The 27,238-nt window shown below is 44.1% G+C and overlaps 1 pseudogene; it reads right to left on the bottom strand.

Moving 5' to 3' along the window:
- Positions 1-15,390: 15,390 nt before the first annotated feature.
- LOC147683693 (large ribosomal subunit protein uL29 pseudogene) lies at positions 15,391-26,738 on the bottom strand (annotated as a pseudogene).
- Positions 26,739-27,238: the final 500 nt, after the last annotated feature.

Here is a 27,238-nt window from a genome sequence, read left to right as displayed (position 1 = left end):
GACTGCCCATTTTAGATTGCCCATATTCAAAGACGGAAGTGTGGCCCTTCATCCGGACTTCCTTCAACCCCCTGGTGTGGGCCACTGCCTGAGGAACAATGCATGGTGACTATTTTTTTTAAATACCTTGGGAGGGGGGTGTGCATGGGGCTCTCTCCCTAGATCCCTTCCCCAGGTCCAGGCAATAATGATTAATCCATAGCACCCAGTCCACAGAAAGCATTGTGTCCAATAGGGCCAGGCGAGCCAAAGAAGAACTGTTTCCGTCAGGAAACAGATAATGAAAATTACTCCTACCTAGCATGAGCCCAGGAAGCTCAATGGCGATCCCCCAAGTGTGGCACAGGAGTGTGGTGTGTGCAAGGAGATGGCAGGACCGCAGTGGCCTTGGGTACACCTTCGCCAGAATGTGGGTGTTCCAAGTGGGTACAGAACACCCAGGATTTAAAACAAAAGAAAAAAAGATAACAAAGGGAATATATTGTGGCAGAGCTTGGCAGCACACAGCTGGAGACCCACTAATAAAATATTCACCCTTCCCAGCCTGGAACACCCCATAATGCCCTTCAGGTATTCATTTGCTTGCATTTTTCTTCCTTGTTGTACTACAAGAGGGGCAGGAACACCACGTATGTGAATTTTAACTGCTGTGGGGACTGCAGGGAGTACAGCTTCCCTACCCCAGAATGAATTTAGGAAATTAACCCTGTGCCCCCAGGTAATAGAATGCATAACTTCGGGAAATGTTCAACATATTTTAAGCACTCCTAAAGCTGGAGCTTTTCCTTGGGAGTAAAGTAGTGGATGGCCACATGACTGTACTCTATGCGGCCTGAAGGGGTAAAAGGAAGATTTGGATGTTATTTTTTTTGATTTTCAATGATTTATTTAAAATGCACTGCTGATAGTGATTTTTGGTAAACATTGCAATGTTTTTATTAATAATAAGACTTGTATTAATATGATATTGATTTTCAACATACGGTTAATTAAATAGGTTTGTCTTACGTATTGTTGTGGCGACCCCTTGACAAGGCCAATAGGTTGAATTACATTTTAATGTAGTGACCTTTGGTCAAAGCCAATAGGTTTGCTGGATGTGGTGACCCTTTGACAAAGCTAATAGTCCTGCTTTATTTAAACATTGTGATGATGCATCTGGAATAGGTGGGGTGTATTGTGATAATGGGTGTCAAGACCCACTAGGGGTCAAATGTGATTTCAGAACGTTTCCAAAATTATTTCCTTCTGCCTGATGTATATATTTGTAGATTAATGTGCAATATTTAGTAGTGTGTGTATGTAATAAAGGTACCTTTCCACTGACTGGACAATGATTTATTGAGCATTGTGATTGTGGGCCAGTGGATGGAGATTACTAGCCCACACCACCTCCCTTGAGTAGGCCTTGGACTGCAACACTTCGCTACCCTGAGAGAGTCAGGTACTACAATGGGTTGATTGGTTCCCAGCAAGCAGACTCGCATCCTGCACAATTATTAACTCAATTTCTTAAAGTTTACAATAGAAAAAGCTGTGAAAGCTACGCAAAGTAAAGAAACTAGAGTTAAGCACATCATAAGCAGATAGCCCTGTGGTGGCAAAGAACGTCTTTCCATTGTTCCAGGCTGCAAACCGGAAGTAAATTGCGAGCACCATGGTGGGGGTCCTGGTTGATAACAAGCATTGGTGCCTGGGTAAGATCTGAATTGCAAACTCTAGTCAAATGTTCCCTGGATTTCCACTAGGCACCTGGAGATATGAGAAGAGAATCACAACACAAGCTGTTTTGAAGCACGGTGCACAGAAGCAACAAGGGCCGGCATCAACAACAATGAATGCTGCTAGCTCCTCTGAGAAGGCCCAGTGTGGGATTCTGATGAGGTATTGCTCAACTGCCTCACTAAAGATTCTTTTATATTAATGTTGAATCTAAATGAGCAGGTGCAATGGGTCAGCAGGCCCACATCACATTCTTTACAAGGGAATTTGCTTTATATATTTAGATACCTTGAGGGTCCTTATGAACTTGTCTCAAGAGATATATCTTTAGTAAAATTTCTCGCAGACATTGAAGCAGATAGCAACTTTACAACTAAGCTTTGTTTGAAGACTATAAAATATCTCCCTACAGAGAGAGTTGGGAAAACCTAGGAATTTATGTCACAAAGAAAGGATTATTTGATGGGTCGGGCTCTGAAAAAACCAAGACACCAAAATAAGGGTCATAGATACCAATTTAGCAGCCTAAATTATTAAATGAAGGTTTGCAGTGACTAATTTGTACAAGAGTAAGCGTAGAGGACCCATATTGCCCTCAGATGCCTGAAGCTGGGGTTATTGAATATGAGTGTGCTAAAAACCATGGCTGGTTAGTTTTTATTCCACCTCATGCCTCTTTAATCCACCACCAGATATGCCATGCCTCTTAATCTCACTTCCTGCTTTCTCCTTTGTCAAGGTGTTGTTCTCACTCTTGCTCTAATTCAAAGTCTGATGAGTTAAAATGAGTGGCGGTTGCCAAAAATAAGTGCTGGTGAGCACCACCTGCAACCACCGGCTCAAATTAAGCACGGCAGACAAGAGGTCAATAATTATGGGCGCAGCGGTGGCTGGCTCAGGTAGGCGTGGAGGGGCTGGGTGCAGTGGGAGAAGTCGACAGACAATGGAAAAGGTATTATTTATTCATTTAATTATACCTATTTCGTCGTCTGTCAACATCCCTCCTCTCCCATCCCACCCCACCCTATCGCCCCATCGCCCCACTGTGCTTACCTGTGCTGGCTGCTGCTGTATGGGAGATATGGTGTTTAAGAAAGACAAGGGAACCCAGAAGGTATGCCATAGGGACCTTGGGCAGTATCATGTTTCAAAAAACAGTGGTCCCTACTCGTGGACACAATGGTATACTAAACTGATAATCACACACCTGATAAGTGTTATGTCTTTTGTCCAGCCGGACAAGGAATTTATTTAACAATTCTCTTAATAAAACAGAATGAGTACAATAATAACAAGTGGGCACAGCCGTGACCCACAACATTCAGACAAAACAACGAACAGAATGGTAAAAGGAGCAAAGCAAAAATATGTCTGTGTACTTGTAGTCAGTGTTACAGACAAAGATTGTTATAACCACACCATTGCATTTCACAATATTTTAAATGTCATATTGCATAAGGGGGTTTTTTGGTCGACAACGTTTCGATGCCTTAAGTTAAATGAGGGGCATCATCATCAGGACAAGATTATAGTCACTGTTGTCTTTAAATATTACACTGCCTTTTAACACAATTCTATACATTTATACAGTACATTGGAAAAAGGAGGAGAAAAGGGGAGAGAAAAAAATTACATGAAATTAGGCATGTTGTATTTGAAAACTGCAACCGCATCTCTTCCGTTAAAGCAGAGTGTGTTCATGTGCTTGTAGTGAAGGAAAGCGGCGAATTGTGGATCTCCGTGTTCAGGAATTCGTGAGACAACTGGGAAAGGACTTAATCATTTGGAAGGGGTGTATTTGAGTGCCAGTGATGACAAATTAACGGCGCATTGAGGAGCAAAATATCAAGTCCTGTGAGGGCAGACTATTTGGGCGCAGTGATGGAGACAAGTGTTCCAATTTTCGATGTGACTCTGTGACCGGAGTGAGATCGGTCGGAAATGTGGGCAGTGAAGTTCAATTAGCCATAAACCAAAAATATAGACGGAAGCTGAACCGGGATCCATGGCGCGGTCATGTAGTGAAGGGCACAATTGTTATGAGTGCAAGTGAACATTATACGGAGCATGCGACTGGGAAGAGTAAATGCATAAACCTACGCGTATTACAACAGGCAATGCATCGGATCAGCAAATACCGTGAACAATGGAGGAATCTGGAAAAATAATTGTTCAGCATTAAGACGGTCGAGAGCGACCAGGGGAGTGAGCGGCATGGCGTGCTACTGGTAGAATAATTACCGGTACTGCCTTGTCCAGCGAGGAGAGTCGTCTGGATCGGGAGCGTAATAGCTCGATCTGGGAAAAAAATTCAGTGGAGTCAATTACCCAGCGGGGCATGGAGGGACTGGGGTGAGAGGAAACGGCGCAAGCGGGTTACTTACATGCAGAAGTCAACGGCGCTGTGGCAGGTAGTGGGATTCTGGTGTTAAAGAGCTCCCATGTGGCAAGTTTATTAAAAGGACCATGTGGTCTGCAGAAAGCGAAGGTGGTCTGCGGAGGTGGGAGCCGGTTAGGCTGTGAACAGTGAGAAAGGACTGTGGAAGTGAAACCTCTAGTCATGGTGTGCAGACGCGGCGGCCATCTTAAGGTGGTGAATATTGTGAAAAAAGTGAACAATGGTCAAGTTAATCAGGCACACTGCAGTACATAGAATAACATTTAGAGGATTATTTCTTGTAAGCTTTGTTTAAAGTAGGGAGGTCCAATCTTCGAGACGATTCAGGCATTCCTGATGCTGTTGGTTTTAACGATCCAATGGAGTACCTCCTTGTTGAGCAAAAGGTACATGTCTGCTCCTCGAGGAGGGGGTTTGATGATTGTTATCACAGTCTATACCAAGTCTTTGTCACTGTGACCTTTTTCTGAAAAATGTTCAACAAGCGGTGCATTAGCTGTCTTGCACCTTATCCTGCTTCTGTGTTGGGCAATTCGTAGTTTCACTTTCTGGCTTGTTTGGCCTATGTAAATGAGCATGCATGGACATAAAATAGCATATACAAGATTTGTGGAGTTGCAGTTAGAAAAGTATTTACGGTTACATTTTAGATTTCCATACTCAAAAGTTTTGCCTTCAATGGTTGAGTTGCAACATACACACTTTCCACATTTTGAATGGGCCAAGAGTGGTGGCAGACCCCATGCATCATTTATTGTAGTTTTGAGGGGTTGCTGTGGTAGGGTAGCTCTCACTAGATGGTGATATGGGGCAAGCTGATCAGGCTTTTATGAAACAATTGTACTGGAATGCTGATAGCCTTGCACACAAAGTAGGTGTTTCTGATTGGTGTGGAGTTGTAGCCTATCATTCAGTTTATATTTTCAGAAACTTGGGCCACACATTCAGACATAATCTGCCTTTGCTATTGCAGCAGTTAAGGGACCAACAGGTAGACCATTTGGATTGCTAATGATTCGGGTACATATCGATTTGAATTGCAAAATTATAGAAAGAACTTCTGATATTCTGGATTTGCTAGTTACATTAAAATTAGGAAATTAGGAATGATCTTAACATATACAAGAGGGGTACCAAGAGTTTTTCTGAAGAGTTAACATTGAATCTCCTAAGTGCTAGACTTCACACTCTAAAACAATATTGCTGAGTAGAAGAGACCTCTTCTAGTGGTAACCGATTACTTCAACGCCACTTTCGAATTAACCGGTGATTACATGTCTATCTACAGAGAAGAACAGTTACGGGGCCTCATTGCGATAGCTAGAAGAGATATCAAACACTGCTGTCACGTTGTTTGTAAAATAGCCCTTTTAAGTTTACCACATGATCAGGGTGCCTTTAATGGTAGGATAGCTTTGTTCTTTAAAAACATCTTGACTAAAAATATCATTGACCACATATTGCTGAACCTACCTAGCTGAAATGTTTTGCTAGATATGCTAATTGAGGAACACCCTCAAAGTGAAAATTACTCTCTAATCCTTCAGTCATGACAATGTGCCTTCATGCCTTCGTAACCCCAATAGCTTGTCCTTTACGATTTGACAACTTGTATATGACAAAGCATAGAAGACTTTGAAAGTAGGACCAGGCAGAGCCAGGAGATAATTTAATTCCCCAAAAATTTATTCATAGCTAACTTCATGGGATCCTCAGGAATTGTTCTATTAGACCCTCATCAATGTACAAAGTACATATGACAGCATTTGATTATATGGTCCTGCTTCTTACCAAACTTGCCTGTACTACAAGCCACAAACATCAGCTGTGTTAATTGGTTCGACAGTGCTTATAATTTAGCAATGGTTTTACTTTTGGCGGCCTTAGAAATTACAGCTGAGGGGACATTCTAGAAAAAAGAAACTGATATAAAGCCCTGTTGAGCGAGAAGAAGTCAGAGTGGGAACATTGTAGATTGCAAGATCTACTTGTGGGTGTTTGTTGTGCGATGCCTACAACTTAAGGCATTATTATTATTATTATTATTATATTTCTTATATAGCGCCAGAATCGACCCCCGAAGGGGTATCTCCGCGCTTGCCTTGGGAAACCGTCCTGGTTTTTCCCTGTGAGATAGCCCCTACAGGGCATCCCCAAGGTGAAAGCCAGGCATCCCGCCGCGGGGGGGCCGTTGTGGAGATTAAGCAAGCTTAATGCCCAGAGTTGCAGAGTGTGAACCCATGATTAGGTCAAGCACCGAAGCGAGAATTATCGAGTCCATGGACATTTTGAGCTCAAGACCCTGCCGCGTCGGGAATTGAACCCTGGTCCCGGGTCTGACCTCTGCTTCAGGGTCTGCCTGCTCTAACCAGTGAGCCACACTTGACAAATGGTAGCAAATGCTACACTTCAAATCTGGTGACCTATGTTACTGAATAAAGATGATTTGCAAAATGTTATCTCTGTATTTTGATACTAGAGCCCATTCGTAGAGTGAATCCTACCGCAAAGTGTTACCTGATAAAATCTTTCAGAAGGAGCTATTTATCTGTAAAAACAAATGCTGGTAGCAATTAATAGGTGTTAGACCTGATAGCCTTAGGGTGATGTTCCATAAACATTTTGCCACTGCTAACCAGTGCTAAAGTGCATATGCACCTTCCCTAAACATGGATTAATTGACTTATCCACAATTGGTATATTTAATTTTTCTGTACGTCCTTAGTAGAGTGCACAAACTGTGCCCAGGGCCTGTAAATGAAATGCTACTAGTGTGCCACCAGCACTAATTGTGCCACCCACACAAAGAGCCCGTCAAATATGTCTCAGGCCTCTCACTGCAGAGCCTGTGTGTACAGTTTAAACTACCATGTCACATTGGCATTAAAAGCCCCTTGTCAAGCCTTAAACTCCCCTTTAATTACACGTAAGTTACACCTAATGTATCCACAAGGTAGACTATAGGGCAGAGTGCTGTGTACGTAAGAGGTAGGAGATGTCATTTTGAAGGTTTACATGTCCTGGTAGTGAAAAACACCTACTGTGAGGGCTAATCCTTCCATAGGGTAACATTGGGAATTCCTTATGACACTATTAAGCTGTAATTCCTGGTTGAGAAGGAGTGCCCTGTCATGTTTAATATCATTGGAATGGTAAGGATAAATCATCTATGCTGGCAAAGTTGGATAAAACAATACTGTTTTAGAAATGCCACTTTTAGAAAGATGCTGCAGCAACAAATGATGGACAGAATGCTGAATGAATCAAACTCCTCCAGTCAAGAAATCTAGGTTAAATCTATTGTTCTTTTGCTCACTACGCCACCCCAGTTTGTACCCAGCCATATGCAAATCAGTTTTGACCCTGTTCCTCATGGGAACAGTGCAGCCCAAACTGCGAAGCCTGGTCCTCCCTGGACTGGATACAAGCATCCTGGGGCCGGTTTTGGGGTAACTCCCCTGATCAGCTAGGTGAGCTTGAATCCAATGGCACAACGAGCAAGGGACCCACGTCTGGACACACCCATCACACTTTGGGTGAAAAGTACTGTGGCAATAAATGATTGATAGAATGGTGAAAGAATCAAACATTCACCCCCAGTTAAGAGATCTGGGTTAGATCCATTGTTCTTTTGCTCACTGCGCCACCCATGTTTGTACCCAGCCATCTGTAAATCAATCTTGACCCTGTCCCTGCCAAGCCGGGCCCTCCCTGGATCGGAAACAAGCATCCTGGAACCGATTTTGGGGTAGCACCCATCATCAGCCAAGATAGCTTGAATCCAGTGGCACAGAGAGCAAGGGACACACGTCTGGGCATACTCATCCCACTTAGGACAAAAAGTGCTGCTGCAACAAATGATGGGCAGAATGCTGAATGAATCTAACATGAATCTAACTCTGCTATAGACCACCAGGTGGTGGTACCTCCCCTACCAGGAACTGATTGATGTGATATATAACATCACTCTCCCATTCTAAATTAATGATTCTCTGAGACTTTAACCTCTGGGAGAATAGCAGCTTTGATATGGCTTTTAAAGAATTATGCCAGGCATGCAAGAACACAAGCCTACAGCAGCTGGTGCTAGGCCCTACCCATCAGGGAGGTCATGTGTTGGAGCTTAACTTTGCCAGTGTAATGGACGTAGCTGTGAAGGAGATACTCCCACTGTGCTCGACAGACCACTTTTTGGTCTCGTTTTCCCTAAGGTTAGCCGCCCCATATGAACAAACTCCGCAACTGGTTAATGCTCGACTGGGTAGGGGATGGTCTAACATTTTAAAGCTAAAGGAACTCCCAAGGCTAGTTGATAGCACTAGCTTTGACTATAACAACTCAGTGGATGTAAATTATCTGAATCTATGCGATCAGATCACAAACTCACTAGATCTGATGGTAACATTGAAGAAAGTCAAAACTAACAAGACACCATCTGCCCCCTGGTATAATGAGGAACTGAGGGCATTGAAGACCACCTGCAAACAAGCAGAAAGGAGATGGAGGAAGAAATATCATGAGATAGCTATTGTATAGCTATAAAGAAATGATAGGGAAGGACAAAGCTAAATACCTTGAGGAGACTATCTTACTATTATCGAATACGTCCAAAACCTTATTTAGCCTAGTAAGAGATGTGTCTAACCCAAATTGCACAAAGACTAAGTTTCCAGCATCACAAGCTCTCTGTGACGATCTGGCAGTATTCTTTGAGGAAAAAATTAACAAAATTCTAACTCAGCTAAACTCCTTCAGGGATACTGAACTGGATAGAGACCCTGATATGCACTCATCATCAAGTGGTGGAACTCAGGATGTAACTTCCTTTAGGGATATTATGCTGGCCCTGGAGTGCTTCCATGTCCCTTCACAAGAAGAGTTCAATATGATTGCAGCCAGTATCTCCTCATGCTATCCTCTGGACCTGATCCCACATAGGATGTGGAAAGTCTTTGGGACTGAGCTCTTCCCATATCTCTACCAAATTTGTTGCCAATCTCTAACTAATGGCACAATACCTAATTGCTGGAAAAAGGCAGTTGTGTCCCCCCTATTAAAGAAAGCAATGCAGGACCCTCCGTGCCCCTCTATCTATAGACCTATCTCCCTGTTACCCTACCACACAGCTTTCCAAACTTTTCCTGTTGGTGACACACCTTTTTGGCAACCTTTTTTGGAGGGACACGGTAACGCAAGCAAGCATAGCGAGCGAGCCCGAACCACATAAGAGGGGCTCGGGCATTCTTCCCCCGAGAAATTTTTGAAAAAATAGTGGGCAAATGGTGCATTTCCAAGCAAATTTGAGAAAGCAGGAAGGTTAATAAAGCAATTGTGAATCTGTTCTAACAAAGACAGTGACTGGCAAAACTGACCCCACCAGAAGCCCGTCCTTGCGATATCCTGCTACATTGAGTAAATCCCCTGACAGCGGTGTAACTTAATTTATAGACAACAATCTGAAACCTTGGCAGCTATGGGGCGCTATTCTCGGAGGTGTGGTTACAACTACACCTCCGAGATTGGTGCCATATTAGTTCACTAACTAACACCTCTGTCACTTTATTATAGCAGGCACAGCGTGGGCATAGGCAGAAAGAGACAAGAGGGAAAAAGAGAGGATGGGAGAGATCAGAGAGAGAGGGAGAAGCGAAAGAGGAAAAAAGGAGAGAGAGAAAATGGATGGATGGAAACAGGGCTGCTTGGAACATATTTACCAGTGCTCTTTTAAGTTCTCAGTCTGGCCTGCTAACTAAAAGTGCATGCTAGGGTACAGATTATATTTTTTTATAGATTGGGTTCAATTTAAGTCTGCGGACCCTGTGGTTCACTGGTGCAGCACCCCCGCCCCAGTGTAGTCTGCTCAGTCAGCCCTACGCATTTATATGTATAATAGCATACATGCCAAAATTTTAGGACAGAGAAGTGGGAGAGTTAGAATAAATAAATCGGGAGAGTGAAAATTCCCCATTGACTTCTATTGTAGAAAATGCAATTTCAGGCAGGAGACAGCTAAAATAAAGCAATTTTTGGCTTAAATATAAAATTGGTTGTCGTCCGCCTGAATCTGGTCTTTTGGCATGTAGGCGTGGGCACTCCAAAATGTAAGCCATGTATGGGTTGTACATGTAATGAATTCCCTGATGTGCCTGTACTTCTTTATGCTTTGAACACCTCCTGCATTTATCTATGTACACGCAGGCTTTGCTGCTGCGGCATATGTGAAACACCTCAGTGGTGTTCATATTGATCCCGAGAGCGTCTGTGCCATAACAAAGCCCCCCTCATCCCTCTGCAGTGCACAGTACTGTGGCCTGATATCTTCTGGTGGAGATTGGAGGGGGGCCCCTCCATGTACTTTGCAGGAGGGCCTCCTCAAATGTAGTTACGTCTCTGGAGAGCATGATATCTAAATAGTTTCTCACTTGTGTATGACTTAATGAAGATACTCTACTAATGTGACAGGGGGTGTGGACCTTATCCTGCTAAGTAGGGCGTTCTTAGTACCTATTATATTTCAGTTGATTATCCCTGTATCGTACTCCACATCTAGACATATTATACTCATGTTCCCAAAATTAAAGGATCGAAAGATGTAGAAAATCCGACATTTTGCATCCAAAACTATTAAAATCTGAAATGATGGATCAGGCATTATGAGGGTAGCAGACATGACCCGACGTGAGACTTGCTGTTAACCCTCTAACATCGCAGAAGGGACTCCAGCAGTTACATTTCCCTATTTCCATACAGGGCAGGCGGTTCCACATAGAAAGAAGAAAAAAGAAGCATTTTGACAAATTCCCAGGTCTACCACTAAAGGTAAATCTGGAAATGCGTCAAAATTCATGGGTGGATGCGCAGGAACACCCATGGAATTCTCCCTGGGAAGGGTAACGCAACGCAACGACCTGCGCTGCCTTGGGTTACTCCACAGTTCCAAAGTCACGCAGGGCCACCCAAGTAAGTTGGCCTTGCGTTGGTTGGTAAATGTCATTTAGGTATTGTGTTGCCCTTGTGCTACCTTGTTTGACGCAAGTGCAATGCAAAGCCATCATAAATATGGGTTGAAGCTTTATAACATGGGACTTTGCATTCCAGAATTTCTAGTTTCTATCATTCTATTAGCGCTCTGAGGCTGCAAAGCTATGATCTGCTTCGCTTTACAAAAGCCTCACAGTAAATGCATTGCAGTGTCAAGGGTTGAAAATAGCAGTGTGCAAAGTGCTCTTGGTAACTAAGCCCGATTTGCCTGTAAGATGCCACACATGACATTGGGCCAATTAGCAGCTAAATACCCTTGGGGCCTGGGGGGCATTTTGCATTAAAATCTGAAACAAGTCTATTGTTATTTATATAGCGCCCTTCACATCCCCCCCAGGCCTAAAGCTGGCAGTGGGTAACTAGAGGATGAGGGCCGGCCTCCATGTATCCTGATATCTTGATTTCAGTTTCCAAGACGGCCTTGGGCCTCTTGGGTTCCGCTGCCTACGTGCTGTTCACTGATCTAACATATTATAGGGCGTCATTGATTTACTAATCTAGCTCCAGTCCGAGGAGATGTGGGGTCACATTGGAATATTTGTAAGCAAATATTTATGGAAAGTTGATACTTTCTGGTGCACGTTTTAGAGTCTACATAGCAGTTATTAATTTGCTATGCAGCGCTGTGGGGCAACCAAATTTGCTGTACTGCTTTGTGTGAGAGGGAAAATATACAACGCCGATCCATATCTTCAAAGAGTGGCGTATTGCTGCTGTCAACCTCAGCGCTGTGCTCTCAAAGGCTTCCTTGTGTGATGCACAGCCTCGCAGAGGTCACTGCACTGTAATGCATTCCATTTGTACTAGAAGCATAAAATTCGAGTAAAATGTGTATGTCGATAGAAAACATTGGAGGATAACACACACTGATGTGCGCTGCTCACTTCAACACACATGCAATTTTCGGTTTTTTTGAGACATGAATACATTTCTCCTTGTTAGCGCCTGCTTCTCAAAGGTGTTATTTTTTGATTCAACACCCGATCTAGCTACCTTAATGGATCAGGGTTTGCATCAACACCTATGGGTGTCTGTGCAGATCTTCCCACGTAGCACTTCAGTAACTATCCCTTGAAATAAAGTGCTAGAAAGCAGCACAAAGTGCTTTTTTGCACTGAGAAATGAGTCAGTTTCCAGCGCAAAATACCTTTTGTGCTTGAAAGTAAATACCATGCACCACTGTGTGCCACTCTGTGCCGGCACGGGGCCTTACAAAGTCTGGGACTTTTGTTTTTGTAGCCCGTATTTCCAACAGCTACCTGCGCAGTCCCTGGACAAGATATGATTCACGTCAGAGTCAACTTCTTTCACAGCGTGCTAGGCAGGCCTGGACTGGCCGTTACGGGCACCGGGCAATCCCCCGGTGCGCCACAAGGGTGGGGTCGGTTTTGGGCCCAGGGGGCCGTTTTTGTTACAGGGCCGTTTTTGCAGCATAGCTGCAAAAGCGGCCCTGTAACAAAATCGGCTGAAAACCGGCCCCGGCAAAGAGCTCGGTCGCACCCCCAGGGTGCCGGCCGAGCACTTTGCCAGGGCCAGTTTTGGTTCTCAGTCCGGCCCTGGTGCTAGGCACACACTTACATTCATGAGTGTTTCTTCCAAGCCCATATAACAGATGCAGAGAAAGCCGCACACAGAGGGGGCTGCCTTTGATGGCCGTATGCCCCGCTTTACACACTGAATCTTGCCCCCCCTCCCGCCCCCCCCCGCTGAGGGCCAGTGTTCGGGCCTTCCTGAACCACACGCTGCCCAAATGGCCCTCTGTAATGACTGCCTCAGGCCAGCGGCGATCACTTCATGAACTTGGTCAGATGTTTAGACAACAAAAGTGAAGAGGGAAAAAGACAATGGGAAACAGCGAGCGGGAGCAGCGAAAGAGGAGAAAAGTAGAGAGGGATGCCAACAGAGTTTTACAATTTCGACAAATTTCCTTACAGAGCACAGCGTGGGCATAAGCAAAATGAAAGAAGAGGTGAAAAGAGACAATGGGAGACAGCAAGCAGGAGCAGTGAAAGAGGAGAAAAGTAGAGAGGGATGACAACAGAGTTTTACAATTTTGGATATTTCCATTACGGAGCACCTGGGATGGGGTGCAGAGGCAGTTCAAGTTCCTCGTTCCTCGTCACTGCGTCTTAAAATGAACAAGGCTGCCCTCTCTCCATACACTTCTCCTTCGTCCTCCGAGTACTCAGCTGGACTGCGTCTGCGTCACTGAATACGTTTGGCCCAAGAGAGCATTCGCCCTAATCTGCCCGTAGACACCTGGAGACGTCATTGTAAACGCGACACACCCACAAATGCGAGGCGACACACTACTATGTCGCGACGCACAGTTTGGAAAGCACTGCCCTACCCGATCAAGATCTTAGAAAGAGTAGTGAGTAAATCTCTTTCTAAATATTTGGAGGAAAACAATCTTTTGGACGAAGTCCAATTTGGGTTTCGGCCAGGACATGGCACCGAAACTGCCCTGGTGACAGTCCTGAATGACCTGAGAATGCGGGCTGACAATGGTCAAACAGCCATCATAGTGCTGTTGGACATGTCAGCCGCATTCGATACGTTCAACCATAAGATCTTGATTAGGAGGCTTGAGGAGATTAGCATTGTGGGCAAGACACTGAACTGGATGCTGTCTTACCTCTTAAATAGACAGCAGGCAGTGACCTTGATGCCATTTTTTTCCCAAGATAGCCCCGTAAAATATGGGGTTCCGCAGGGCTCAGCGATGAGTTCAATCCTTTTTAATCTATATCTGTGTCGTCTCATCTACCTTATAAAATCCTTTGGCATTGATGTCATAAATTACGCGGACAACATCCAACTTGTCTTCTCCTTTGAGGGCAACAATGCAGTTTCCTTGGAGAAAATCTATAACTGTATGCGAGAAACAGCAGGCTGGCTCAGAGATAATTCAGTACAATTTAATGGGGACAAGATGGAAGTACTTTGCTGTGCTGCAAGTGGAATCCCTCATCCCCTAACAGCAGATTTCTGGTCAATCCCTACTAACAATCCTCCACTACCTTCAAGACAGCCTGTAATTTGGGAGTACTACTTGACAGTAATCTACAACTTGATTCTCAAGTGATTAAAACCGTGAGCACTTGTCTTTCTCTGCTCCAAGCCCTTCGAAATATACTCCCCTTTCTACCCACCTCAGTTAGACCCCAAGTGGTAAGGAGTATTATTATGAGCAGATTAGATTACTGCAATGCCCTACTCCTAGGAGCGCCAGCTTATTTGCTGAAAAAACAGCAAAGAATAAAGATTATGGCAGCCAAGCTTGCATTAATCAGACAACGCAGTGCATCAGCCTCGCTTGCCCTAAAAGATCTCCATTGGTTGCCCATTGTGCAGAGAGTCCAGTTTAAGTCTCTGTGTATTGTCTATAGGGCAATCCATAAAATGGGGCCTAAGCTTTTACTGAGGAAATTCCAATGGAATTCCCCAGTTAGAAGCCTGTGCTCCTCTTCAGCCAATCTGGTATGCAGTCTCTGTGTCAATAGATTTCGACTGGGCGGTAGATCATTCAGTTTTGCCACATCCCGTCTCTGGAATTCTCTGCCAATTGAGCTTACACAAATGAACACTCTATCACAATTTAGGACGGAATTGAAAACTAGACTCTTTCCTAGAGAATAATCCCTAGATGTTTTTCAACTCTTTTACACACAGTGTTTTTTTGGTAATCCCATTGCCCGGATACCCATTGGGTAGCAGCCGCGCTATGAAAGTGTCCCTTACATTACACTACATTACATTCATCCCCAATCAAGAGATCTGGGTTAAATCCATTGTTCTTTTGCTCACTACGCCACTCATGGTTGGTCCAGTATTTCAAGCTTAGGGATGGTGTTTTACTATTGAATTGTTTTACTTTTAAATGGACTACAGCATATGTTCAAACCAAGCAATGTTACAGTTGCCTGAATTGAGTTGAAGAAAAGCAGCACTTTTGTTCCTTTGCCCAAAGTATGACCCTCGAAGGGCTAATAGCTCCAACCAAAGGTCACCGTCCATTACAGAGAGGGACCAAACATATGGAAAGCAGCTTTGTTCGGCTACAGAAAGAACAGTCCAGGCAGAACTTGCAGGTCACATCTCATCTGAAAGGGAAGAAAAACAACCCCAATCAGATTTTTGGGGTCTTAAAAGTGAGATGCAGCTTGAGTCTTGTGGCATAAGAAGCAAGAGTCTCAACCATAAAGCCTATGTTTTGTACAACGCATTTAAGTTTTCACAGCAAATATGCACAGTGGTTATAGATGCTCTTTTCTGACTTGTTTTTTTGTCTACAAACCCTCTTCGTATTTGATGAGTGTACAGCGCAAAGCACAAGTCTTCTTGGGCCTCAAATCTAGGGGCTTGTACTTCTTGCCTTTGTAAATTTTTCACAGGTTTTCCTTCTGTGTCTGGTTGATGATTGTGAGGAATCTGGCAATGGATTTTTGGACAATCTGGATCTTGGACAGCTTGGATGCAGCACCATCCGACACTTTAGCAACCCGGAGCTACGACAATTTGACCTTGAGGTCATCAAACTGCTTCAGAAGATCTTTCTTCTTCTTACTGTGAAGATCACGGGCCTTGATTTTCGCAATGTTTGCTGCGAGCCACCACCAGAGAAGCAAGAGTCCACACGTGAAGGATGGATTACTTGAATTAATGCCAGTCAATGGTTATTGCACTGAGCCACATCCATCAGTTGTTGGCTCATTGTTTCTCAACAGAGAGGAACCAGCCTTATGCAAATCAGTGATTGTCAGAGACTGAGGCTTTTGTAAACATTCCATTAAGCACTTTTCTGATTTAATGAGACACCCTCACTAATTGGGACCAGTATGCCCAGGAATGGGCCGCTTGGTAATAGATCCAAGCTTCCCCGCACTGATGAGGCCCAACAAAACTATAGCTGGACTAAGGTTGCTTTTGTTCCTGTCTTAACTATGTAGGATACTGAAGGATGCGAGTACCATTCACTGAGATGCACTCTAGGGTGATGCTACCTGCTTGATAAGAAATAATGTGCCCTGATAATGGCCCTCAATAAAAGCATCTACTGTAGAGGCCCTCTAATTATGGGGCGCAGATGTTACCTCAGCCTGAACTGGAGATGAAAGGGACGCAACAATAAAGGCATTTTTTTTTAGAATTGCATAACTTTGGGGTATATCTCAGAGACAAAGAACAATGGAACTCAGGTGGCCAAGTTGTGAGCACCACAAGGACAGTAAGATTGGATCAAATGACAAAATCCAAGCAAAGTACAGGTCACAGTCGCCAACCCCTGAGCCACAGGAAAACATACCACCACTATATATGTTCAAAATTTGCACATATGAGTATTATATTTGTGAAAGACAGTCCTCCCTCTCCATGTGCCAGCTTTAACTTAACATTTGTAGGATTTTTATCATTTTTGCGAATGTTTGACATCTCCCTTCACCCTCCCTCATACAGGTTCATGTTGCTGCTTAAAGATGACCCACATACATGTTCTAATAGGTCTAGTGAAGTTGGGAATTCCACATTTAGGATGTGCAGCATACCTCTCTCTTTTTAATCCGCTCCATGCAGAACCACCAACATTTTACTTCAATAAGATTTTATGTAATTGTTATCAATGCATGACATTTCTCTTCAACCGTTCATCTAGCAGGAAATATTGCTGATAAATGTTGATGCACATATGTGTTTCCCTGGATCTCCCATGGTGCAAATAGGGAATGAACTGCATGTCCTGCACACAAAGATGAAATGCCAGTTTATGGTGTTCGTGATTTAGTCACGGCTATTATTTAATGCACCATAGTAAAAAAACTACTACCATAGATTTTCAATATTTTCGAATACTCAGGATTCCTTCCACGTGTGTCATATTTTATTTCCATCGAATGGCTATCCAGGAGAGGCGCATTTTTTGCTACCTAAAAGGAATCTATGCACAATGTTTGCTGACTAAAAGGAATCAGTTCAGTTCAGTTCATAAACTTTATTCGGATAACTTGGTATCCATAAAAGCACAACATCATGACAATTAAATAACAAATGGAGAGTAAAGATACATTAGTAGTAAATGGGTTACATTTGTATAAAACATGACATTATGGCAAATTAAATAACAGGTTGAAGGAAACCTTATTGATGATAAATAAATTACAGGTATATAAAATACCAATTCACCCAACAATTGTACAGAAATATTCATACATAGTTGAAAAGCTCAAGGATTGGACTTTGTCTTACGTGCTTGAGTGGCAATTCTTAGAAATGTGCTTGTGCCAAAAACCAACTCTTCATCAGCCAAGGTAAGTATGCATGAATAGGCAGTATCCAGACTAATAGGCGTCCTCTTTATAAAAAATGGGTATAAGAGCCATTTAATATAGTTCATGTAATATTTGCAAACAAAACAAAAAATGTAAAATTGATTGGCCACTCGTCCCATCAGATGGACATGGTGCGTAATCAAAGTTGGGATGGTAACCAAGAGGAAAGCACAGTGCAAATTTGTCAATTCCTGCTCTTAAACGGAATAAGAGGCTCCTTTCCCAATGGCTCATAGGTAAGGTGAGATAAATGGGTAGAGGATGGCCGTACTGTTCTATAGACATATAACTAAGAACAGATGATTTCTTAGATTCCATGCCAATCCTCTCTGTATTGTATAGCGAATAAAGGGCATCTCTAAGCTCTTTTTTGTGCAGGGTTTCGGCTGTACTAGGGTTTAGGAAAATACAGTCTTTGTTAACACTGCGCAAGCTTTGGTACACTACAGACAGCCAAGGGATATCCTTCCCTTTCTCACACTTAATGCAATCAGTAATAATCTTACTAGTTAGATAGGAAGCCTTATTCTTCCAAACTGATAACCAAAAAAGAGCTGGTCGGGCGCGTATAAAGTCTGTTATATAATTAAGATTGAGTTCCCTATGGCAGATATATTGTGAGGTGGAGATTGGGATGCTCAACAGTTTCCTGCAAAACCTATTTTCTTCATGCTGAATGCAGGAACTGTTTGCAATACCCCAAATCTCAGCCCTATACGTGGCTACTGGGACGCATTGTCACTTAAAACATTTTTGAATGGCTAAAATAGCACCAGTAGTCTTTGGGTGGGGGAGGCTAAGGATTGAGTTAATAGCCTTTGAGAACTTGCTCCTGGAGTGAGTGAGATGCTGAGTCCAGGAGCCGTTCACAGCAAAGACTAACCCATGATAGGGAAATTTGAGGGTATTTGTCAATTTCTGGCTGCCCACAACAGTAGAGCTTAGCTGGCGTTTCCCCGGGCCACAGGACATTAAAAATTATTTTTTTAAATGAAGGCATAGGCCAGATTATCCATATGCTTGACAAAGGTATGTACTAAAATACGCTGAGAATTCGGGGTGTGGCCTATAAGGACTTCATCATCTGCGTATAGTAGCAGAGGAAGAGTTTTCCCATTCATTATGGGAACATCTTGGGTCATGGATTTCAAAGATATATTCAGCCCATTATTGTAGATAATAAAAAGGAGAGGGGCCAAGACGCAACCCTGTCCAACCCCCCTTCCTACTTTAATGGCTCCCCAGACCTCTCCACCCATGCCAATCCTCACCTGGGCATGAAGATCTTTATGGAGATATGCTATGAAATGTACCAGAGGCTCATCCAGCCCATAGACCAGGAAGACAGTCCAGAGCTTTGACCTATTGACACGGTCAAATGCTAAGGATAAATCCATAAAGGTCAAATAGCTTGGAGAGTTCCGCGCAATGGTATATTTCCCGATTACCAGGTTAAGGTTTAAACATTTTTTATTTGTGCCAACCTTGGAACGAATGCCTAACTGGCAGGGCTCTAAAATGGCATTTTCCTCTGACCATCCTAAAATGTTATTGTATAAAACTCTTCCCAATATTTTTAAAGTATTTTCGATCAATGAGATCGGCCTATAGTTGCTAGGCTGAGACCGGTCTCCCTTTTTAAAAACTGGAACAATAACACTTGTGGCCCACGTATCGGGTAACAAAGCATATGTTACATTTTTAAAAACATCCAAAAGGAGCAGGGCCCAGAAGTCTGGTTTCCATTTTATTGAATTTATTGGTAGCCCATCAGGGCCAGGGGCTTTATTCCCAATGCTCCGGTGGAGAGTCTCTTCTGCTCCAAATATAGTTATCTGTATATTGGTCAACCATCCAAATTCATACTGATCCATCCCTGGTGAGGGGGTGGCATAGATTTTTAACAAATGAGTTACCCAGGACTCACTAGAAATGGTGTAGCTGATAGGGGTTAATAGCTGGTGCGTGGATCGCAGATCCCTTACATCGGACCAGAATATGTTACCCTTTTTTTAACCCCTTCGCTGCGGGAGTTATTCCCCCGCTGTGCTGGGGGGGTAGGGGGGGCGCGCACAGCGCCCGCATGCTCATGACGAGCTGAGCTCGTCATGAGCTACAGTGCTCCTCTGCTCATGACGAGCTCAGCTCGTCACAGGTGCATTGGCTCCGTGGAACTTTCAGCACAGCGGGGGAATCCTCCCCGCACCTGAGCGTTCCACGGGCCATGACGAGCTGAGCTCGTCATGAGCAATGGAGCACCGTGGCCCATGATGAGCTCAGCTCATCATGAGCATTGGAGGGGTTAATAGTAGCAGCCTGTGTTAGGGCTTCCCAACGTTCATTTAGGAGTGCTCCTTTCCGATTGGTGAACGCTGTATTATAATTCCGCCTTTCCAATTGCACATCTAAAGTGCACCTTGGGTTAGATGACAAATCCCTGGGCAGGTTCTTGTTAGACTCTGAGCACTCACGATGGAACCACCTAGGACCATGTTTTATCATGGGAACGGGTTTTGAAAGAAGGGTTTTAGTTGCCACACAAAGTTTAGAAAAGTCATGGACTACCTCTAGGTGTGGGGTTTGGAATGACAGGCAAGAATTAATAAGGTGCATATTGTCCTTCATTAGTGACTTAAACAGTTTGCCACTGTCGGCGCCCCTCCATGTTAATCTTAAGTTGTCAGTTGAGGGCATTACATTTTTAGCCCCACATTCAGAAGAAAACACGGGCCGGGGTGCCAATCTCAATACTACTATAATTGGGATTGTGGTCCGTGTGGTTCATCGCAATGTCCTCTGCGGACATTAATTGATCCTCAAGAAGAGGGGAAATACAAATAAAATCTATTGTTGAGGAACAGCCCCTTCCTCTAAATGTAGGTAGTTGGGGATTAATGACATGTGGGGACCCCACCAATTCCATGACATTAGCCAAATTATGTGAGCTCAAGAACGCGGCCAGCTCTACACCCCTGCGGAAGGGGGGACCTGAATTGCATGTCCCCACGTCATGTTGCATATCACTAAGTTTTGCATTAAAATCTCCACCCAATAGAATCACAATAGACCCATCCGAGCATTGCTGGCAATCTAGATTGGAAATAAACTCAAAAAGCTCAATAAAATTCCTGTTAAGGATAGAATGAAAATCTTTATTATAAAAATTTACCAAAGAAAAAGAAACTCTCCTTTTGTAAAACACAACTTGATAGTTGAGCCTATTAGTTAGAAAAAACCTTAAACCTCCCTCCAGCGGCAATGTTGATCCCAATGAATAGGCCCCCCGTCGGTCGGCCCGATTTGGGGCTGGAAGCTGCTACGCTAAAACAGTGGAACCCTTCAATGTGTATGTCGTGAGTGGCCCAGATCTCCTGAAACATGACTACGTCTTGTTCCTTTATTAGACGCAGCCAGTCCAGATCACCAAGCCTACACTGTAGCCCTGCTACATTCCAACTTAAAATACTCATGTCGGTTCCAACATTGGCCCTAGTTAAAAAATGCTTATCATTATGAGCTGTGAATGTGATGCCTGGTGAGTCCTCCACATGTTCCTGCAAATCGATCATCATTGGTGGTTGTCAGTCCTCGGCATCTAAACTGGAAAGTGCATGAAACCTATTGGTTACCAGAAGCGGTGCATGAGCATCCCTATCAGGTATAAGTGGTGGTTTATAAAAGTAACCTAGGGGGAGCGCACAGATATCAGAACTTTGTATAAATGGTTGCTCATGAATACATAGTAAGCGGCAAACCATGTGAGGTCTGGGGAAATTAAGAACGATACATTCACCATTTATGTTCTTGGCCGAATTGCCAACCCACCCTACTGTTCTGGCCATAAGGATTTCATTCATATCAGAAGGATGAAATGAACTCCTTTATGTTTACATAGCCATTCTACAGATTTTTTGAGGAGGTTTGCCCAAGACTCTCTCTGGCCCCCAGCAAGATTGGGAACACCAACCAAAACCAACACATAAGGGCATGAGGCCGGCAGTAGGCTCAGAACATCAGTATCTGGTCTGAGATGAGCACCCCTAGGGCAGTCCATGGTATCCCTGATTAGGTCATTTACAGTTGTACCAGGCTGTGACTGATTGTAATGACTACTTCCTTGATCTGAGTTTAAATTATCTGCAGTGAGCACTCTGGGCATATCTTGTCTGTTCCTCTGCTCAAGAGTGGGGTTCAACACAGGGAGTTCATTTGGGTTACAACAAGTTGTACAGGGGTTAACAAGCGGTGTATCTTTATGTAGGACCAAACTCATTAATTGTCGGTCAGACCCATGTCTGTGAGCCACAGAAATTATAGGAGCCCCCCCCCCGACATCACTGGCAACATAGTTCACCTTACTGCCACTTAAATTGGCCATTGCAGAGTCCATACGCTTTAGTTTCCCCCAGAGAAGATTAAAATTCATGTCAATCACCTCCTTAATATTAGCCATTGTGGATTCAAAAACTTTCATTGCAGACCCTACTAGAGCAGCTTCCCCAATAGTGTCTATATTGATCTCGTTACAGGAAGTATTAAAAGTAACATCTGACTGGGTACCTACAGAGTTAGTAGGAATGTCCACATGGTCAGCTGCATTGCTAACAGATTGAAAACCTTTTGTGTTTTTAATTCTAGATTTTCCAGCATTTCTCTTCCTTTTGATGGGTTAGGCATTTAATTTGGCATGCCTTTGGGACTTGGCAGCCTGCACCCTGATATTAATACTGGGCGCACCTGGAACATCCATGTTCGATGCTTACAAACTTACCGATGGTGAATTTTAGGTAGCAGGACAAATCTTCCCTGACAATGTGCTTTGTGGGTTTGAGTATGTAACACTGTCACAAGAGGGACCACCTAGTGATAGGCAGGACTGTGGCGTAGCAGGGTCCAGGGACAACCAACTCTCGGTTATTTCAATTTTGTGGATTAGAAAGGACTCTGCCCTGACTATAAATGCGCCTAAAGTCCTGGCTACTCCTCTGTGTTTACTCATTTAGTAATGGCAGAGTTAAGTGGCCCAACTACAAAGCCACAAGATAGCGCAATGACAGACAAGGAGATACAAAGGACTTCACGTTACCTTGTGGCTGGATAGGTGAGGTGAGTGCCTAAGTGTCAATGTCAGTGGGGTGGCCCAGCCCGGCCTCTTCCGGCCCCTGACGGGCACAGACGGGCCCGCCCTTGGTCGGGGCTTCGTCCGCACTACGTCCCGCGCTGCAGTGGGAGAGGGAGCGCTATGAGCGTGATGACGAGTGCCCCCCCCCCTCACGGCAGCACCTGTGGCAGCAGCAGAGTATTCTGGGACCTGTAGTTCCCGTCCGCGTTGATGACTTCCTCGCGGGAATGCCTAAAGCAGGGGCAGTTGGCCCTGGGACTCCTGTCCCGCTGGGACTTGCAGAGCCTGTAGCAGAAAGGATAATGAGGCCAAAAGTGAGTGAGAACTCCCGCACCGTGGGGGAAGAGGCAGCACCATAAGCGCGATGACAAGCACCTCCCCCTCCCGACAGCACCTGTGGCAGCAGCAGAGTGTTCTGAGACCTGTAGTCCCTGTCCGCGTTGATGATCCCCTTGCGGGAATGTCTAAAGCAGGGAGAGTTGGCCCTTGGACTCCTGTCCCGCCAGGGCTTACAGAGCGTGTAGGAGAAAGGATAATGAGGCCAAAAGTGAGTGAGAACTCCCACGCCGCGGGGGAGAGGCAGCACTCTAAGCCCAATGACGAGTGTCTCCCCCTCAAGGCAGCACCTGTGGCAGCAGCAGAGTGTTCGGGGACCTGTAGTCCCCGTCCGCGTTGATGACCCCCTCGCGGAAATGCCTAAAGCAGGGAGAGTTGGCCCTGGGACTCCTGTCCTGCTGGGGCTTGCAGAGCGTGTAGAAGAAAGGCTAATGAGGCAAAAGTGAGTGAGAAATCTGTGATTTCTATTAGATGACATAAATTATGAAATGTCTTTTTTGAGGTTATGTTCAACTATCTAAAATCTGTAACTTTGGATGCTGTTACATTATAATTTCTTATAAAAGATTTTTCATTCATAAGCGCCAATGAAAACATGGAGGCACTTTGCCTATGTGTTTCTTTTTTTTTAACTGAATGTGTTGTATGAGAGAGTGTGGTGTGTATGTTGTATGAGATGTTCCTGGGCACGTGAGGACTGTCTTTTCTCCTAATTTAATACATTTATTGCTATATTGAAAATATATGTTGTTTGATATTAAAAAAGGGGGAGTGTTTGATAATACTGATGACTTTAAAAATAAAAATGAGTGAGAAATAATAAGTAGGTATTATGTGTGTTTATATGGCTCTACAATAGAACTTGATGTTTATCACACATTGTGTAATTTTGTAAAATACATTCTCTTCAGCCTCCTTTCACAGTAGCATGTTCTTGAGATTGATTCAAAGGGGCCTGGTATCCATACATTAAGAAAACAGAAGAATCTCTTTGCCATCTGAGTGTAGGGATCCTACCAGGCTAGCATGAGTTTTCATTAGATGTATTATGTCTACAGTTAAAGCACCAGATGCAGTGCAGTTGAGTAGCTTTGAAATAAAGTGAAGTGGAAATGACAGTTTTGAATACCTGGCAACGATGTAAGATATTATCCATTGGGCCATAGTTAAAGGTATCAGAATAATACATTTTCAACATTTGGAACATGTCAGTGGCTGGTGTGTTTCCCCCACTCTGATTGGCTAGCCTGGACATGGCATAGTGCTTGACATTTCTCAGATTTTCTCCAACGTATTACCTGTTTGACTTATGAAATTTACTTTCAGTCACATTCTTTTTCCTGTGTGATAAAAACTGTATGTAAAAAATGTTCCATTGCAGATAGGTGAAAGTCATTTCCACAACATATTCACAATTATGCATAAAGAAATTACTCAGTATTGTTAGATGTAGGAATTTGCAAATTGTCCATGAAAACTGCTGGATATATACGATGGTCTGAGATATTCCAGTGTACTTCTGGAAACTTTAGTGAATTCCTGAGAATCATACATAGGAAACCCTGAGAGGTCATACTGTTGAAATTCGGGCCCCCGATGTTTTATATTTATGGATAACTTTGCGTTATGATTGTAGGGACCTGACTTCTTTGACACACTTCTGTGTCTTCCTTCTGTGACTTGGAGCATACAAGGTTTATTTTCTCTTATCCGTATACCTCATAGCCCCCCCTGTTTTTGTCCTGAGAAGGATAATAAAAGGGTCATTCAAATAAAACTCTAGGTTCCTCGTTACAAATACTACTGAAATTCTGATGGGCCTGGTAATGAAAGTTACTAGTACCCAATTTCAAAAGAACCACAGAAACACCAAGGCTCTTGCATGGTTCAGCCTTACGTTTCAGCTGCTGAAAGCAATCAACACCTCCAGGTGAATGTGGAATTATAAGGATCATCGAATGATGGAACCCCTGCTCTCTTTCCAAATCTGAATAAGGGGGGCACTCGAGACACACTGGCTCGGTCATCCCCCATCATGATCCTGTTCCATGCCCATAATGGTAGTTGTGACCTAATCATGGTTGACCTTGAAAGCAAGCTTTTGCTTCCTTGGGTCACCCTTCCAAACGAGTTCTCATTGGTTACTTTAATAGTCTCTTGCTTGTAGGGCTCAGCCACTCAGTTACTTCACCCAAGTTCCCACGATAAAACCCTTCAACAGTGCTTAATTTGTAAAAAATTAAGTGCCAGGGCTCTCGTCTGAAGGCCACTGCAGCTTCCACAACATATTGCCCTGCTATGCTGCTAAATATAGTAACAACACAACTACATACCATCACACTCCTACAAGTGCGACAATTCAGACTATTTCAGGCCCCCAAAGGTATAATGGCTTGAGCGGCAGGTAACAGTAATTTTTGATTAATATAGTATTAATAATTAACTGTTGTTTTGGTCATCTCTAAATGACCTAGACAGCACCATCTTGTGGCCGGCTGTCCCAAGCACAGGTGCTGACAATTAAGTGCTGGTGCCGAATAGGGTCGGATTGGTGACGCGGAAAGGCCGGTAGCCGAGTTCTTGCTGTGGGCTGCTTTTTTGGGCAGCCTGGGGGCTGTCTGTGCTGTTAGGATGCCGCCAGCGGCCTAGTGGCTCCCTGAGTGGCCTTTCCAGAGGCAGATGGGCGGAGGTATCACACCCTTTCTCTCACTGGGCCAGCCCACTAATGTATGCTGATTGAGCGGGGGCAGGGGGCCTGAGCAGAAGTGGTCTCACTTGCATTCATGTGTGGTTCAGCAGTGTGAACTAATATGTGCATTTTTTATGTAAGTGAAGTTAATAAAACATGCCCCCTACCTCCTTTCTTTTGATACAACTTCGCTGAAGCAGTGTTTTGTGGAAAGGCAATACGCAAATGTGGGCCACTTTTTCTGTCTCGCATGCACTGCTTAGGAAAGAGACCTTTAGCCATCGGTTCCCTTTTTTGCCCAAAAACATTCATGCGTTGCATTGCTTTCAATGGCAACACGTGCACGTTTGGCGATTGCCCTGCGGGAGTGAGCTTTGACACCATATGTTTGTAAATAACTTGCAACACATGGTGCCCCTGGCTCGCTCCCGCAAGAGAATCGCGCAGGCCCCCTCCTTTCTCCCCTCCCACTGCTGCCACGCGAGGCACGCTCGCTTGTGCTTGTTTCTTACTGATATTAGTCACTGCCACTTTTCAACAGAATTTGCTGATGACTTAGATGCTGTACTGTTGTTTACAAATAAAAAATAAAACCTTCTGTTTTCTCTGTAAATCTTTTCCCTGAGTAAAGCTATGTTGAGTGCGAGACATTATCTAATTGCTGATGTTAGTCACTGAAAGAAAGACAAACACGCACAGTTCTTAGACTGGAGTTGTGTGGGTTCCTTGCGCCCATATATGATGCCCAGTATCTCTCAAGGTCTTTACATTGAAATATGATGCACCTTGACAGGCAGCGACGGCGCACAAATTATGCGAGTTGTGCTTGCTCCTGAAGGGCTCACTTATCACGGGGCGCCTGCCGCGCGCTATGCGTGCACTCACCAGCACGTTCACCTTGAAGCTCATGCGGTTCTCCTTGGCGCACGCAGTACATGCACTCACCAGCACATTGCAGTTCTCCTTGGCGCGCGCTGTGCTTGCACTCACCAGCACGTTCACAGAGCAGCTCATGAGTTTCTCATTGGCGCGCGCTGTGCGTGCACTCACCAGCACATTCACCGCGCAGCCCATGCAATTCTCCTTATTCTCGTCGTGCATGATGGTTCGGTAGTCCAGCAGCCTATCCATCAGGTGCACCACCAGCACCACGAAGTTCTCTCCCGTCTTGGCCAGATACTTGTTCTTCCGGTAGTGCTCCAGGTGGGCAAGAACACATATGGTTAGTGCATAACAATTAAAAATGCAACAAATTATTTCTAGGATACAGGGTCGATCTGGGACATAAAATAGACCCAGCCAACAAAATAGAAGGGCCCCCTCCCCCCATTAATGAATCTGTTAGCGGAAAAATTGCACAAATTTGAAAATTGGGGCAGTTTTGAACTTGTAGGCACATGCTGATTCAGTGTTTTGTAAGCTATGGATGACTGCATGGATTTAAGATCGCTGCAGACAATGTTTTAAGAAAGCAACAGTAACAAGTTACTATATATCCAGCAGACCATTAAACTGGGCAACAAACAGCCGAAATGCAGCTCACACCTGACCAGCCCTTCTGGCACTACCAGACGTCTCTTCCCCATAAACAAGTTCTAGGA

Source organism: Lissotriton vulgaris, chromosome 11 (genome assembly GCF_964263255.1).
Source record: "Lissotriton vulgaris chromosome 11, aLisVul1.2, whole genome shotgun sequence".
Taxonomy (NCBI): domain Eukaryota; kingdom Metazoa; phylum Chordata; class Amphibia; order Caudata; family Salamandridae; genus Lissotriton; species Lissotriton vulgaris.
This window is presented reverse-complemented; position numbering and strand designations above follow the sequence as displayed.